Genomic DNA, 16054 nt, shown 5'->3' with positions numbered 1-16054 from the left:
AAGAGTCTCCGTGGGAACGAATTTGATCTAAATCTTATACTACTTGAACCCGTATACTTGTGTATATTTTAGCGCGTGTTTAGCGACTAACAAGTTTTTAGCGCCGTTGTCGGGGACTCGGTGTTAATTTTTAGTTTATGTGTTTGTCATCAGTGGTCGTTAAAGTTCATTGACTCGAACATTGTTACTTATCTGTTTCCTTGTCTTATTTCAGGTACTCTAGCGAGCGTGTATGCATACGCGTTCGCAGGCTCGTAAGAAAACTCTGGATCAAGCCGAGGAAGAAACTATTGTGGTTCGAAGGGAAGTTGTTGAGGATGAAGAGAAGGTAGAAAAAGAAAAGAAAATTGAGGAACCAGTTTTAGTAGTGATGGGAGATCAAGCATATATGCGCATCAGGAATTTTATCGAGATCTGTGACACTTTCAAGTTCAATGGTGTGATTGAAGATGCTATTAAACTGCAACTCTTCCCATTCTCTCTGAGGGATAAAGCTAAGTGCTGGTTACATTCTCTACCACCAGGGTCTATCACTACTAGGGAAGATCTTGCTCAAAAGTTTCTCACTAAATTCTTCCCTATGGCGAAGACTACTGCAATCAGGAATGCTCTTACTCAGTTTGCTCAGCAAACTGGAGAATCTTTGTGTGAGGCTTGAGATCGATATAAGGAGATGTTAAGGAAGTGCCCACACCATGGCATGCCTGATTGGATGATTATAAATTGTTTCTACAATGGATTGGGTGCTACTTCTAGACCCATGCTCGATGCAGCATCAGGAGGAGCCTTGTGGGCTAAGAGGTACAATGAAGCTTATGAATTAATTGAACTGATGGCTGCTAATGAATACCAGAATCCTTCCTAGAGACTGACTCGGGGAAAAGTAGCAGGAATTCTGGAGTTGGATGCAGCAACTGCTATAGCTGCCCAAGTTAAGGCTTTGACGATGAAGGTGGACACTTTGGCTAATTATGGAGTTAATCAAATCTCTAGTGTCTGCAAGCTTTGTGCTGGTGCCCATGAGACTGATTAGTGTGTTATCCCCAGTGAATCGGCTCAGTTCGCGAGCAACTTTCAGCGATCGCAACAACCTGTGTCAGCCACCTATCATCCTAACAACCGTAATCATCCTAATTTCAGTTGGAGCAATTCTCAGAATGCGGTTCAACAGCCTTATCAGCCGTACTCAGCTAAGCAGTACAACCCCCCAGTTTTCAGCAATCGCAATATGCACCAAGACAACAACTTCAGCTGTAACAAGCTAATGAAAACTCTGAATTAGAGGAGTTGAAGCTTATGTGCAAAAGCCAAGTTGTTTCTATCAAGATCTTGGAAAATCAAATTGGACAAATTGCCAATGCCTTGCTAAATCATCAACCTGGTACATTACTTAGTGATACTGAAGTACCAGGAAAGAGGGAAGCTAAGGAACAAGTGAAGGCAATCACTTTGAGGTCTGGAAAGGTTACGAATCCCAAACAAACTCAAGTTTCGAATGAAGAGGCTGGGGCTGAAGAAGAAGTAGAGCAGCAGGAAGCAGAAGTGGAACCAAGAAAGACTACTATTGAGCACACACCTCCTGAGGGTAATACAGGGGAGAAACAGATCTATCCTCTACTGCCTTTTCCTAAGCGGCTGTAGAAGAAAAAGCTGGATAAGCAATTTGAGAAGTTTCTGGAGGTGTTTAAGAAACTTTATATCAATATACCTTTCACTGAGGCTCTTGAGCATATGCCTAGTTACGCAAAGTTTATGAAATGTATTCTCTCTCAAAAAGTGAAGCTAGATGATTTAGAGATTGTTGCTCTCACGGAGGAATGCTGTGACGGTCTCAACCTAGGGGTCAGGAGTTGATGTCACCAACAACAATAATAACAATCATAATTCAGTCCAACTCATTAATAATACATAACTACGACCCCTTTTCCAAGACCTTCTCCAGGTTTAAGTATGATTTAGAATACAACTATTACAAAACTGACTTACAACAAACCATCCTGACGCAACTAACTTAATACAGCAACTCAGTAGACCATCTTTGGTCCAACACAACAACCTCAGAGGAGCCTGACACGGAAGAAACTGGAACCCTGTCCTGACTATCGTGGAAGAATCTCCTAGGCATCTACAATACATATATAAAATGTTCTGCAAGGGTGAGCAATCAATTGCTCAACAGTACCACTATATGAATAACAAATAAAAAATGATTTAAAGTAAAGCAGTTATAGGAACAAAATTAATAACTTGCTAGAAAACAAGTAAGACATGTATGAACTGGATATTAAAACTAGCATGCTCTGCAAAACCAAATCAACAGTTGTGTGCTGTGCATAAATACCAGAGTTCAATTTTTAGCATGCTACTTTCATTTTCAAATCTTCTGTCCCATCGCAGGACCCATAAAACCATTTGTCCTGTTACGGGGACCCAAAATCATTTATTCCGTTACGGGAACCATAAAACTTGTCCCATCACAGGACCCATAAAACTTGTTCCTCTCCGGGAACCTCAAAATCACTTGTTCCATTACTGGAACCACAAAATCATCTGTTCCGTTATGGGAACCACTAAATCACAATCAGATATATATTGGATGTTATCTAGGGACGGCTGATCAGGCCTCCACACAAATTATCTAGGATAGTTGGTCGGGCTATTGCACAAAATGTCTAGGAAAGCTGATCGGGCTTTCACACAAAATTACCGGATCCGCAGAGACTAGCTAGGTCTCTGATTATCTATGCTGGACTAATCGGTTATGTAATGCGTGTAACCGAATTAGCCACTTACACAACGTTATCCAATATCTGATTCGTTTTATCCAGTTTTCAAATCCACTTTTACCTATCTCGGTTCAAAACAATTTTATCACAGCACATTATTCAAAACTTCCTTTCATTTTAATCACATTTTAGAGATAGGTACTTTCAGAAGTTACTTTTCCCCAAAAACATATTAAACAACATTTTCAAATACAGGGGATACGTAACTTAAAATGTTTCACGAGAATAAAACAACAGCTATTCATATATACTGAACCATAAAAGAATGGTCAGGGGTACTTGCCTTGCAGAGCTTTACAACTAATACCGATCGACCTTGGACTGACTTGGACACTCGGATTTACCTCCTTACTAACAGACTATCCTGGATCCGACTTCCACGCTCAGGTCCTTCGTTCGGAACCTCGCTGCACTTGTCGACTGATCACTCGGTTATCCTTAGTTCAATACCAATTCCTGAGTTCTTCGACTAGAATCTACAGAGCCGAAATACCCTACGTTAGACGTCTAGGTATGCTTGACATATCCTCGCTAACAACTTACCCATTCGATATCAAATCCCGACTCGTAATATACATAGTCTTATAGTACATGAAACAGCTAGAGTCCACATACCCAAAACTTGGTTTGGCATTTACTTTTGTAAAATACATATAAGCGTCATTTCAGTAAATCAGGGTCATCGAATATTTTGCAAAATATTTCATCACCACACGTACTTATGATTCATACAATATTTATTAGGTAATTATGCGTTCGATTAGTATTCCCGATAATACACAGGACACGTTCCCTCAATTTTCGAAATCTATTTCTCGAAAATTGGACAGCATCTCCTCTGTTTATCGAACTACCCATCGAAATACAACGACGTCAATCCAATAACAATTAATATCACCACAATCGTAATCCAACAATCCAACCAATCATACAATCCAGATTCATAATTTCCCAATCTCCGCTTTAACCCAATTAATTCTTATCATTATACGTATTTTATATTTTTAACTCATATTTTATTTATTTATTTATTTAAAAATATTAGGACTCAGAACCGAGTCATCACAGTCCACCGTCTACTCGCCAAAGCTCATTGCCAACGGCGGTAAAAATTCACGGGTGCCCGTAAAAATCGGGTTGCCATCGCAAATTTTCACCAATTATTATATAATTCATTCCTGCACGAATTTAATTATTTTATTTCACAAAAATCCAATCAAGCAAAATTCCTGCAGAAATTTCAGTAAAACAATTAAAATAAAACCATCAACACGCGCGTATACGCGCGACCAACACATGGCTAAAAATCGTGGCCGGAAGAACAACAGATGCAGGCGGCACAAGGAAGAAATGAGGCAACCGAAAACACACACGCCACACACCAGTACACACATATATATATACACTAGTATATACATATATATGCAAGTATATGACACAATCGCACACAACCGGAATCTCACCGGAAAATACAGGGATGGCGGCGACTCGAGCGGGAGGAGAGAACAGGAGAACGGGGAAGGAAAGGAGGAGGGAGTGTGGAGAGATGAGAGAGAGAGCGAGAGATGAGAGAAGAGAGACTAGAGAAATCGAGAGAGACAAACAGGGAGCCAGGTGAAACAAAGAAAAAGGGGAGCCCCTGTTGTTTATTTTTTTTTTGTACATTGCAACACACAACAACCAAATGTTTCTAGAATTGACACGTAGCATTTGGATAAATACGAAGATTCACAGTCTGGTTTGTCCCGAAAGTAGATTTTAATGAATAAATTTACGAGCAAGGATATTCCGGAAAAATGCCAAACAAGTTTTAAAATTATCAGGATAATAAAATACTAATAAAATAAGAATTTCAAAATTTTTAAACCATTTTTGAAACACCACTCGCACCCGCATTTAACAATTAAACGAATCAACGTGCGGGTGAAATAAATCCCAAAAATTCCCCAAAATAATTTTAAAATTCCCGGAATATTCCCAACTTCAATAAATATGAGTTTCATAATTTTTAAAGATTTACTGAATTAAATATAGATTTTACAAATAAATACAATCAGAAAATCATACAGGGCTAAATAATTGATGGAATATTGATTTCTGAATTTTATAAAATCCCAAAAATAAATATGGAGATTGTAAAGTCATGAAAACAATTTTAGAGACAATCCACATATTTACACAAATAAACTTTTATTAAATCCACTTTTAATAGTGAAAACAATTCGATACAAGTCCATAGTTAATTACATGAACCACCCTGGACACCATAATTCACACACATAGATTAAAGTAAAATAACACATAGCTGACAGAACCTATACACATATATTATTCATTTAATAATTCCATAATTACACTTTAATTAAATATAAAAGTATACGAGTCGTTACATCCTTCCCCCCTTAAAAAGATTCGGTCCTCAGAATCTGATCTAGCTAAACAAGTGAGGATATTTGTCAAGCATATCTGACTCTAACCTCCAGGTAGACTCTTCTACTCGAGGATTAATTCATCGCATACTCACTATAAACATAAATTCATCACTAAGGACTCGCTCTTAACGATCTAGGATTTGGATCGATTATTTCACGCAGAATAAATTCGGATGAGAGTCCATTGGCTCCTACTTAACGGCTTAGTTCGAATCAAGAACATATTGCTTCTGTTGGATTTTAATCGCAGCGGAGGCATGGTAAAACACTTTTACACATATAAAATCCAAGTAAAAGCATATAAATCGTGATTAAAACATATGAATCGATTACTAACCTTCAATAGCGATCCAAAAGCAACGATCGGAGATCCTTAGCAGCTGCTCCTCAAACGTGAAGCACTCCACCGGTATCCACCAAGAAAACGATGCTAAGGAGGAGGAGGAGGAGGAGGTGGAGAGAATTAGCTTTTCTGAAAAATTTGGGTTCGGGTGAGAATAAAAATAGGGTTTATAATAGTATATTTATAGGCAAAATTTTCAGTTGAAATTTTCCCATAAAATATTATTATTATTAACCCATTTATTATTCTCATTAATAATTAAAACACCTTTTAATTATTAGTCCTTTTTCTAAACACTTTAGAAATAATTCTCTCTCTTGATTTAATTTCCAAAAATTAAATTCTTAATTAATAATATTAAGAACTTTTCTTAATTAATTTATAATCAATTAAATCTCATTTAATCAATTATTAAATTTGCCAATTAATTATTTATTTCATAAATAAATAATTATCAGCCATTATTAATTAATTCCTCCACCATTAAATCATTCTCTTTTTATGGTGTGACCCTGTAGGTTCAATATTAAGCCGGTAGTAGAAATAAATAATAATAAAACTATTTTATCATTATTTATATAAATTCTCTAATTTATTAAATATGATTAATTAATTAATCATATTTATTCTACATCGTGAGGGATACTTCTCAGCATATCGCGACTATCCGGATAATATGAATTCACTGCTTAGAATACCAAGAACCTATTCAGTGAATAGTTACCGTACAATAAACTCCTTCTACCCTACAATGTCCTGATTAAATACAAGGCATGGATCTTGTGTCAAGCCTATCTAATTTAATCACTTGCTTACCATTTACTATGCTTAGTTCTATGCAAATTAGAAACTCCTTTCTAATTTCATTCACTCTGGCCAGAGATTCCTGAACTAGCATAAGTGGATCAGCCTTGAACATTCGCTTCCTTCACTGGAAGGGGTAGATCCTTTATTGATCATACACTGTCTTCGTGTACAAATTCCTATACCCAGTAGAGCCCTAATAATTGTCCCTGGAGACTAAGAACTAAACCAAAGCATAGTTCAGTATACACAAGATGACTATGATGACCTCAAGTCTAAGGATACTTATACAACTATCACTATGTGAACAACTGCTGACACGTGAGTGAACTCCATCAGTTGTTCAGCTGTGCGAGTCATGTTCAGTGAACTTATTCTATAATAAGCACCTACATACTAGCTATAGTGTCACCACACAAATGTCAATGAGAACAGACATCCTTCATAATGAAGCAAACATAGTATGTACCGATCTTTGCGGATTATTAATTACCAGTTAGTAATCCTATGATCAGGAACTATTTAAGTTTAGAGTTATCATCTTTCAGGTCTCACTATTATGATCTCATCATAATCCATAAAAGCTTTACTCTAAACTATGGTATATCATATTTAAACACTTAAATAGATAGAGTCCATAATAAAAACAAAACAAGTCTTTTATTAATATCAATGAAATCAAAACAGATTACATAAAAGTTATTCCTAAATCCTAATACATGATTGGACTTGGGACATATTCCTTTCAATCTCCCACTTGTACTAAAGCCAATCACTCTGGTATCTAATACCCATCTAGTCTTTATGACGATCAAAGTGACTTTCATAAAGTAGCTTTGTGAGTGGGTCTGCTATGTTGTTATGTGTGTCAACTCTATTTCAATACAACATAATTAATTATTTATTTCATAAATAAATAATTATCAGCCATTATTAGTTAATTCCTTCACCATTAAATCATTCTCTTTTTATGGTGTGACCCTGTAGGTTCAATATTAAGCCGGTAGTAGAAATAAATAATAATAAAACTATTTTATCATTATTTATATAAATTCTCTAATTTATTAAATATGATTAATTAATTAATCATATTTATTCTACATCGTGAGGGATACTTCTCAGCATATCGCGACTATCCGAATAATATGAATTCACTGCTTAGAATACCAAGAACCTATTCAGTGAATAGTTACCGTACAATAAACTCCTTCTACCCTACAATGTCCTGATTAAATACAAGGCATGGATCTTGTGTCAAGCCTATCTAATTTAATCACTTGCTTACCATTTACTATGCTTAGTTCTATGCAAATTAGAAACTCCTTTCTAATTTCATTCACTCTGGCCAGAGATTCCTGAACTAGCATAAGTGGATCAGCCTTGAACATTCGCTTCCTTCACTAGAAGGGGTAGATCCTTTATTTATCATACACTATTGTTAGGGCGAAAACACGCACTAATATTCACGCAAGTATACGCGTTCGCAAGTAATATAGAATACTTTCTAGTTCGTTCTCTCAGAGACTCAGACTAAATTATTGTCTTATTAAACTCACTCACCAATGTATGATTACTTCTCAATGTTAAGATAATAACACTTAAAATTGTTGATTAAATATTAACTATAATTAACTACTTAATTAACCACTTAACTAACACTTCAATTTATCAATAATAAAATACTCATGAGATCATAACTTCATTATTACTTCCTTCTATAGCCATTGTTATTACCTTTAGCATGTGACAGTGATGATATTAATCGAATAACACGAAACTGATAAAAGCCAACTTTCATTGTACTAATACTATTCTACCAAGCATCCACAATTAAGATAGAAGTTGAATAGTCATCAATTATGTTGAGTTCCTATATGTCTACAGAAATTGACAACACAACGATTTAAGCTCAAGTTATTCCTTTTTGATTACATAGGGCAAATAAAACTGTTAGAGTTACCCACTAATCATGCACAACGTACATGAACCTATGCTAGCATGGCAAATTCTAAATCTCAAGATCCACCGTCGCTTCACAAGAGATTAACACCCTATCTTATATGTTCGCGACGCACATAAGACGAATACGCACAACCAATACTAGATATCAAACAATCATCACACACTAAAGTATTAAACAATTAACTAAAGAATTCCATAATAAATCCGTTGCAACCCCATGATCACGATTAGCCCATAATAGAACTTATCGCCATCATGGGTTCATATGAAATCATGATAAACAAACACAAGAAAATAATAACCAAACTACTTATATTAAAATAGAGTACGTCACAAGAGTAAATAGGTCAAAGCAAGAAAACTAGCATCCAACGTTACAACGAAATAGGAATCACAAGAAAATATGCTTCCTCTTCGTTGCGGTGTGCTAAATCGGTCTTCTTCCTTATCTCCTTCGCTTCTTGCATAAAAAACAATCTAAAACATAATCCCTTTAATAATCTTTGTGAAAATGTCTCAAATCTACCTATATAATAGTCCCATAAAACTCAGATTACATAGAAGTTGGAAGCCAAACAGAAGTAGAAGTCTAAAATAATTTATCTTTTTCCCCGACCCTGCGCGGCCGCTCAGCATAGCTGCGCGGGCGCGCAGGTTGCTGCGCGGGCACGCAGGCCTCTACTGGAAAAAATCCAGGTTTGCTCCGTTTCTTCGCCGTAATCTGCCCATTCCTTTCCTCTCGCAATGGTGAACACATGCCAAGGCTTATTCTTGATGATTCCTCCCCCGAAATGCAACTAATACCCTGAAATGCATAAACACTAGAAAAATGCATCAAATACACAAAATACTTGATTTCAAGACACCAATTTAAGCCATTTTAAGACGTTCTAAGTGGTATAAAATGCCACTTATCACACCCCCAAACTTAAATCGATGCTTGTCCTCAAGCGTCACAGACTCAAAAACAAATAAAAATATGCATGAATGCAATCTATATGAAAATGCACTGATCCCCCTTACTACAATTAACCAACCAAATTGTCACATCTCAACGAATGCAGTTAGACAACTAAAGATCAATAAACTCATGCAAACGGACATACAACCAGAAACGTGGTGTGTGCAAATGCTTAACAGATATGCTTCGGAACTAGACCAATTACTATGACTAGACTATCCTCAAGGCAATCCTACGATTATACAAAGAATAAAAATTCTAGGCACAAAGTGATATACAACACTACAAGAACTCTGGAGCTTACTACGGAATCGTGCTTTTTATTTACAACTCAAATGCTTATTTGACCGTGCAATGAGTGAGGTCCACAAAAGACTTATACAATGATATCCATGTAACGAGCGTTAGGTTAGTGGATCCCAGACTCTAAAAGCCTTAGGTCACTAGGCACAAAGTCCCCTAAGAACTTAATAACTCGAATACCAAAGAGCCCACTCTTGATCAATTATGCAATTTTTTTTTTTTAATAACTTCTGAGCAAGTGCGTTTCGCTCCATCTTGCTCAACCCTAGACTACTCGCAACATACGCGAGCCGACTACTAGCCATTTGACGCCTAGCCACAACTAGCAACAACTTCCATATTTTTTTCTCCAAAATTTTTTCTTTTTTTCATGTCTTTATCACTAAGAACCTATAATCGAATTCTAAGCATAATAAGTAGATTGACCTTGAAAACAACCAAATCATAACAACAATCTAGCCCTTACGCATTCTTTAAGACTTAGTGGACTTACAATTGTTTCTAACATACATATCAACCTACACAACTTAATATCACTTTAATGCTATCACTACACTCGCATCAATATCATAATTCAGTCGATAACTTATTGCAAAAGGGATCATGGTAAATGCATGAGCTACATGACATTCATAAAAAAAAACTAAATGGCATAAATTATGCAACTATATGAACTAAACTATCATGAATATGCAACTAAATGACACACACACAATATTCCTTAACTACCACCCCCAAACTAAAAATCTTCACTATCCTCAGTGAAAGTAGTAGAAAGGAACACAGGGTATATCTACTCGGAGTCATCATCATCATCACCCTCAGTGGGTGGAGTATCAGGCGGTGGGTATGCAGAGTCCTCACCAAAAACTGGCCACTGGATATCAGCTCCAAGGCCTCGAAAAGCAGTCCCTAACGCAAGGGTGAGCTCCTGAGCAAACCTGCTCTGCGTCTCATACATGGCATCCATCCGCCATGAAAGCCTCCTATACTGGGCATCACCCATCCCAGCACCCTCCTGAGCTCTCGAAGAACCAGCCTCACCACGCCCTGGCCTAGCCATAGTAGCACCTCGTGCTGGACGCCCTCCTGGAAGATGATAACCCAGCCCATGCTCCTCAGGCTCACCACCGGTCCACTCCTGCATCCCATTCAGAGTGCCAGAATCAATCGGAGCTGCTCGCAACTGCAACTGCTCATGAGCCGGCTAGTTCACTCCCACTGCTCGGCATAGCTTCATAACCGTGGATGCATAAGGGATGTTCATATGCTTTGCTCCCCTCAAAAACTTCAGAATTCCTTGGTAGATAAACTCACCAAGGTCCACATAGTACTCATCATGCAGAATTCCCCACAACAACTGTGCTCTCTCAACTGTGACCTCGTGTGCATGTGAAGAAGGCAAAATATTAGCACATATAAATGCATTCCATGCACGGGCATACCTGTTCATGGCGATCACCGGAAAGTGACGATACTCATTATTGCTTGGACTGCGGGTCCAAAATGTGCCCGGTCGACAGAGAGTCGCACAAATCAAATCCAAGTCAAAATCCTCAGCAGTCTTTTCATTCCAGTTCTCCTCCTTGGGCTTCCTCTCTCGCTGTCCAATCACACGGCGAATCGCCGCAGGATGATAATCAACCGTCAGCCCACGGACTACAGAAAACCCATTCTTTTCAGCCTTCGCGTTCGCGTAGAACTCGCGAACAACGCTCATCGGTACTGCTTCGGGTGACTCATAAAAAGCTATCCACCCCTTCTCTGCAATCATGGGCAACAACTCACCATCCCTCCCTGATGGTAAAAACCCCCTCTCCTTCAGAATCGGATTCCCCAACAGCCTAGTGTACTCCTCCTCCGCAGCTCTGTCAGTTAACCGAGGCCTTACAGCAGTACCCCTCGATGAATCAGCAGTAGGAACTGTGCTGCTGCTGTCAATAGTGCGTGCTCTCTTGGGTGCCATTGATTCGTGAATAAAAGTGTGTAAGAACTGATTTTTGATGTTTGTGAGAGGGTTTAAGTGTAGGAAGTTTTGTGGGAGATATGTAGGATAAGTGTATGTATATATAGGGTGTGGATTAGATTAGGGTTTGGGAATTAAGGGATAAAATGATGGGGTAGTGGGAACAATTCGTGGGATTATGGGCTAAAACTGTTTTTGTGTTTTTGTTTTTTTTTTTTTTTTTTCTGAACTGTAAAAAATTTTCTGGAACTCGACCCCTGCGCGGCCGCTCAACATAGCTGCGCGGGCGCGCAGCTTGCTGCGCGCCCGCTCAGCATAGCTGCGCGGGCGTGCAGAGGGTCTCTGGAATTTTTTTTTTCAGCCCCTGTTTTCTGATTTTTTTTGTGTTTTTGGATAGGTTATTAACTTCTAAGGGTTCCTATAACAACAATTCATGGGTTTCCTCCCACGCAGTGCTTCTTTTTCGTCATTAGCTTGACGTTCCGTAACTTTCTCAAGTAGTCAACAAAATGGCACTAACCACCTCTCGGTTTGCCATGTCCCCATAGTAGTGCTTCAACCGCTGACCGTTAACCTTGAATGCTTGGTCCGAATCATTCTCAAAAATTTCCACCGCTCCATTTGGAAACACAGTTTTGACAATAAAAGGTCCAGACCACCTTGATTTCAACTTCCCAGGAAAAAGTCGGAGCCGAGAGTTGAATAAAAGAACTTGTTGCCCTGGCACAAATAACTTAGGATGTAGCTTCCTATCGTGCCACCTCTTCACCTTTTCCTTATACATTTTATTATTCTCGTACGCTTGAAGTCGAAATTTATCAAGTTCATTAAGCTGAAGCATTCTTTTCTTACCAGCTGCATCTAAATCCAGGTTCAATTTCTTCAATGCCCAGTAGGCCTTATGCTCAAGCTCCGCCGGTAGATGACATCCCTTACCGTACACCAACTGAAACGGTGACATCCCAAGTGGAGTTTTATATGCTGTTCTGTAAGCCCAAACAGCTTCATCGAGCTTTAAAGACCAATCCTTCCTTGACGGACAAACAACCTTCTCTAGAATACGCTTTATCTCTCTGTTAGACACTTCCGCTTGACCATTTGTTTGCGGATGATAGGTAGTAGCTACTCGATGATTCACATTATAACGCTGCATCATAGAAGTGAACTTACGGTTGCAAAAATGCGATCCTTCATCACTTATGATTACCCGAGGTGTTCCAAACCTTGTGAAAATTTGCTTATGAAGAAAATTTAGCACTGCCTTTGCATCATTTGTCGGTAAAGCTTTAACTTCGACCCATTTTGAGACATAATCGACTGCCAGCAAGATGTACTAATTATTGCAAGACGAGATAAAAGGCCCCATGAAATCGATTTCCCATACATCAAAGACCTCGACTTCAAGTATCACATTTAATGGCATTTCATCCTTCCTTGACAAATTTTCAACTCTTTGGCAACGATCACACCTTAAAACAAACTGATGAGCATCCTTGAACAAAGTAGGCCAGAAAAAACCTGCTTGCAGAATACGAGCTGCCGTCTTCTCACCTCCATAGTGTCCCCCATAAACCGTGGAATGGCAGTCTCGTAATATCCCCTCCGTCTCACAGAACGGGATACATCTCCTGATGATCTGGTCAGCTCCCTGTCTAAACAAATATGGTTCATCCCACATATACCACTTCACCTCATGCAGAAACTTCTTCTTTTGAGCGGATGTCAAATTAAGAGGCATTATATTGCTGACAAGATAGTTTATAATATCTGCAAACCATGGTTCTTCCTCCTGAATTGCAAACAACTGCTCATCCGGAAAAGATTCATTGATTAACGTCCTATCTTGTGAAGTAGAATCGGGATTCTCCAACCTAGAGAGATGGTCAGCTACTTGATTCTCAGTACCTTTTCTATCTTTGATCTCTAACTCAAATTCCTGAAGTAAAAGCACCCAACGAATGAGTCTCGGCTTCGAATCCTTCTTAGAAACCAGATAGCGAATAGCTGCATGATCAGTGAATACTGTTACTTTTGTACCAAGCAGATAAGATTGAAATTTCTCAAAGCCAAAGACTATAGCCAAAAGCTCCTTCTCAGTAGTGGTGTAGTTCAATTGGGCACCATTTAAAGTCTTACTCGCATAGTAGACCACATGGAAGAGATTTTTCTTGCGCTGTCCCAGAACTGCACCTACCGCATAATCACTCGCATCACACATCATCTCAAATGGTTCTGTCCAATCTGGTGCTGTAATGACTGGTGCCGTGATCAAACTCTCCTTGAGAGTCTCGAATGCTGCCAAACATTCATCATCAAATTTGAAAGGCACATCTTTCTCAAGCAAATTGCACAATGGCTTAGATATCTTTGAAAAGTCCTTGATGAATCACCGATAAAAACCCGCATGACCAAGAAAACTACGGATTCCTTTCACAGAATTAGGTGGGGGAAGATTTTCAATGACTCCCACCTTGGCCTTGTCCACCTCCAGACCCTTGCTAGAGACCTTATGCCCAAGGATAATGCCTTCACGCACCATAAAATGACATTTCTCCCAATTAAGCACCAAATTAGTTTCCACGCATCTTTTGAGTACGGCGCGCAGATTATTCAAACATTCATCATATGAGTGTCCAAAGACGGAGAAGTCATCCATGAACACTTCGACATTATTTCCAATCATGTCAGAGAATATAGCCATCATACATCTCTGAAAGGTGGCCGGTGCGCCACATAACCCAAACGAAACTCTGCGAAAAGCAAATGTGCCAAATGGACAAGTGAAGGTAGTCTTTTCCTGATCCTCTGGTGCAATACAAATCTGATTATACCTGGAATAACCATCCAGAAGACAAAAATACTCATGACCCGCCAATCTGTCAAGCATTTGATCAATAAATGGAAGGGGGAAGTGATCCTTCCTTGTGGCTTTGTTCAATTTTCTATAATCCATGCATACTCTCCATCCTGTAACTGTTCGAGTAGGGATGAGCTCATTCTTTTCATTTGCGACCACAGTGATACCTCCCTTCTTAGGTACACATTGTACGGGGCTCACCCACGAGCTGTCAGAAATAGGATAAATGATGCCTGCATCTAGCCATTTCAGAATTTCTTTCTTCACCACCTCTTTCATGATGGGATTCAGTCTTCGCTGCTGTTCCACAGTTGGCTTACTACCTTCCTCTAGCAGAATTTTATGCATACAATATGAAGGACTTATCCCCTTGATGTCTGCTATGGTCCATCCAATAGCCGATTTGAATTCTCTCAAAATCCTTAAGAGCTTGTCTTCCTCACTACCTGAAAGGTCAGATGAAATAATAACATGTAACGTAGATGAATCACCTAAAAAAGCATACCTCAAGTGTTCAGGTAATGGCTTGAGCTCCAAGGTAGGTGCTTCCTCTATTGATGGTTTGAGCTTCCCTTCAGCGTTCTTGAGGTCAGAAGTACCAAGAGATTCAAATGGTATGTCCAGCTTTCGCTTCCAGGGAGAAGCGTTCAGATATTGTAATTGCTCGTTGCTATCTTCATCATCGCTGTCAAAATCCCCCACTAAGGCCTTTTCCAATACATCAGACATTAGCATGTGATCGAGTTCCGAAGTAACCGCAGAATCAATCACATCCACTTTTAAGCACTCCTCATCTTCTATAGGGAATTTCATTGCCTTGAATACGTTGAAGGTCACATCCTGATCTTGGACCCGCATAGTAAGTTCCCCTTTTTGCACATCTATCAAGGTACGGCCAGTAGCCAAGAAAGGCCTCCCCAAGATTATGGGAATCTTCTTATCTTCCTCAAAATCCAGAATAACAAAATCTGCAGGAAAGAAGAGCTTATCCACCTTGACGAGCACATCCTCAACTATGCCCTTGGGTAAGTAATGGAATGGTCAGCCAATTGTAGTGACATGTACGTGGGTTTTGGATCAGGCAGATCCAGCTTTTTAAAGATCGACAACGGCATCAGATTAATGCTTGCTCCCAAATCACAAAGGCACTTGTCAAAAGTTAGATTGCCAATGGTGCAAGGAATGGTGAAGCTTCCTGGATCTTTCAGTTTTGGTGGTAACTTTTGCTGCAGAACAGCGTTGCATTCTTCCGTGAGAGCAACGGTTTCAAGGTCATCCAGTTTCACCTTCCTTGAAAGAATAGTCTTCATAAACTTCGCATAACTAGGCATTTGTTCAAGAGCTTCAGCGAAAGGTATATTGATGTGAAGTTTCTTGAACACCTCCAGAAACTTCTCGAACTGTCTATCCAGCTTTTGTTGCTGCAATCTCTTAGGAAAAGATGGTGGAGGATAGAGTTGTTTCTCCCCTGTATTAGCCTCAGGCAGAGTGTGTTCAACAGTAGTCTTCCTTGGTTCCGCCGCTTTCTCCTTTTGCTTAGATTCTTCATCTCTAACTTCAACTTCGACTTCCTTTGCCTTTTCAGCATCAGCCACTTTTCCAGACCTTAAGGTAATAGCCTTGACTTGCTCTTTAGCTTC

At 39.0% G+C, this 16054-nt stretch overlaps 1 non-coding gene across 1 annotated transcript; it reads right to left on the bottom strand.

The window, feature by feature from the left end:
* Window positions 1-595: 595 nt before the first annotated feature.
* LOC141701436 (small nucleolar RNA R71) lies at window positions 596-702 on the bottom strand. Its single transcript, XR_012566785.1, has one exon. It is a non-coding gene; the product is annotated as a small nucleolar RNA R71 (small nucleolar RNA).
* Window positions 703-16054: the final 15352 nt, after the last annotated feature.

This window comes from Apium graveolens, unplaced genomic scaffold (genome assembly GCF_009905375.1).
Source record: "Apium graveolens cultivar Ventura unplaced genomic scaffold, ASM990537v1 ctg3814, whole genome shotgun sequence".
Taxonomy (NCBI): Eukaryota; Viridiplantae; Streptophyta; class Magnoliopsida; order Apiales; family Apiaceae; genus Apium; species Apium graveolens.
Note: the sequence above shows the minus strand (reverse complement) of the source record. Positions and strands in the feature narration are given on the sequence as shown.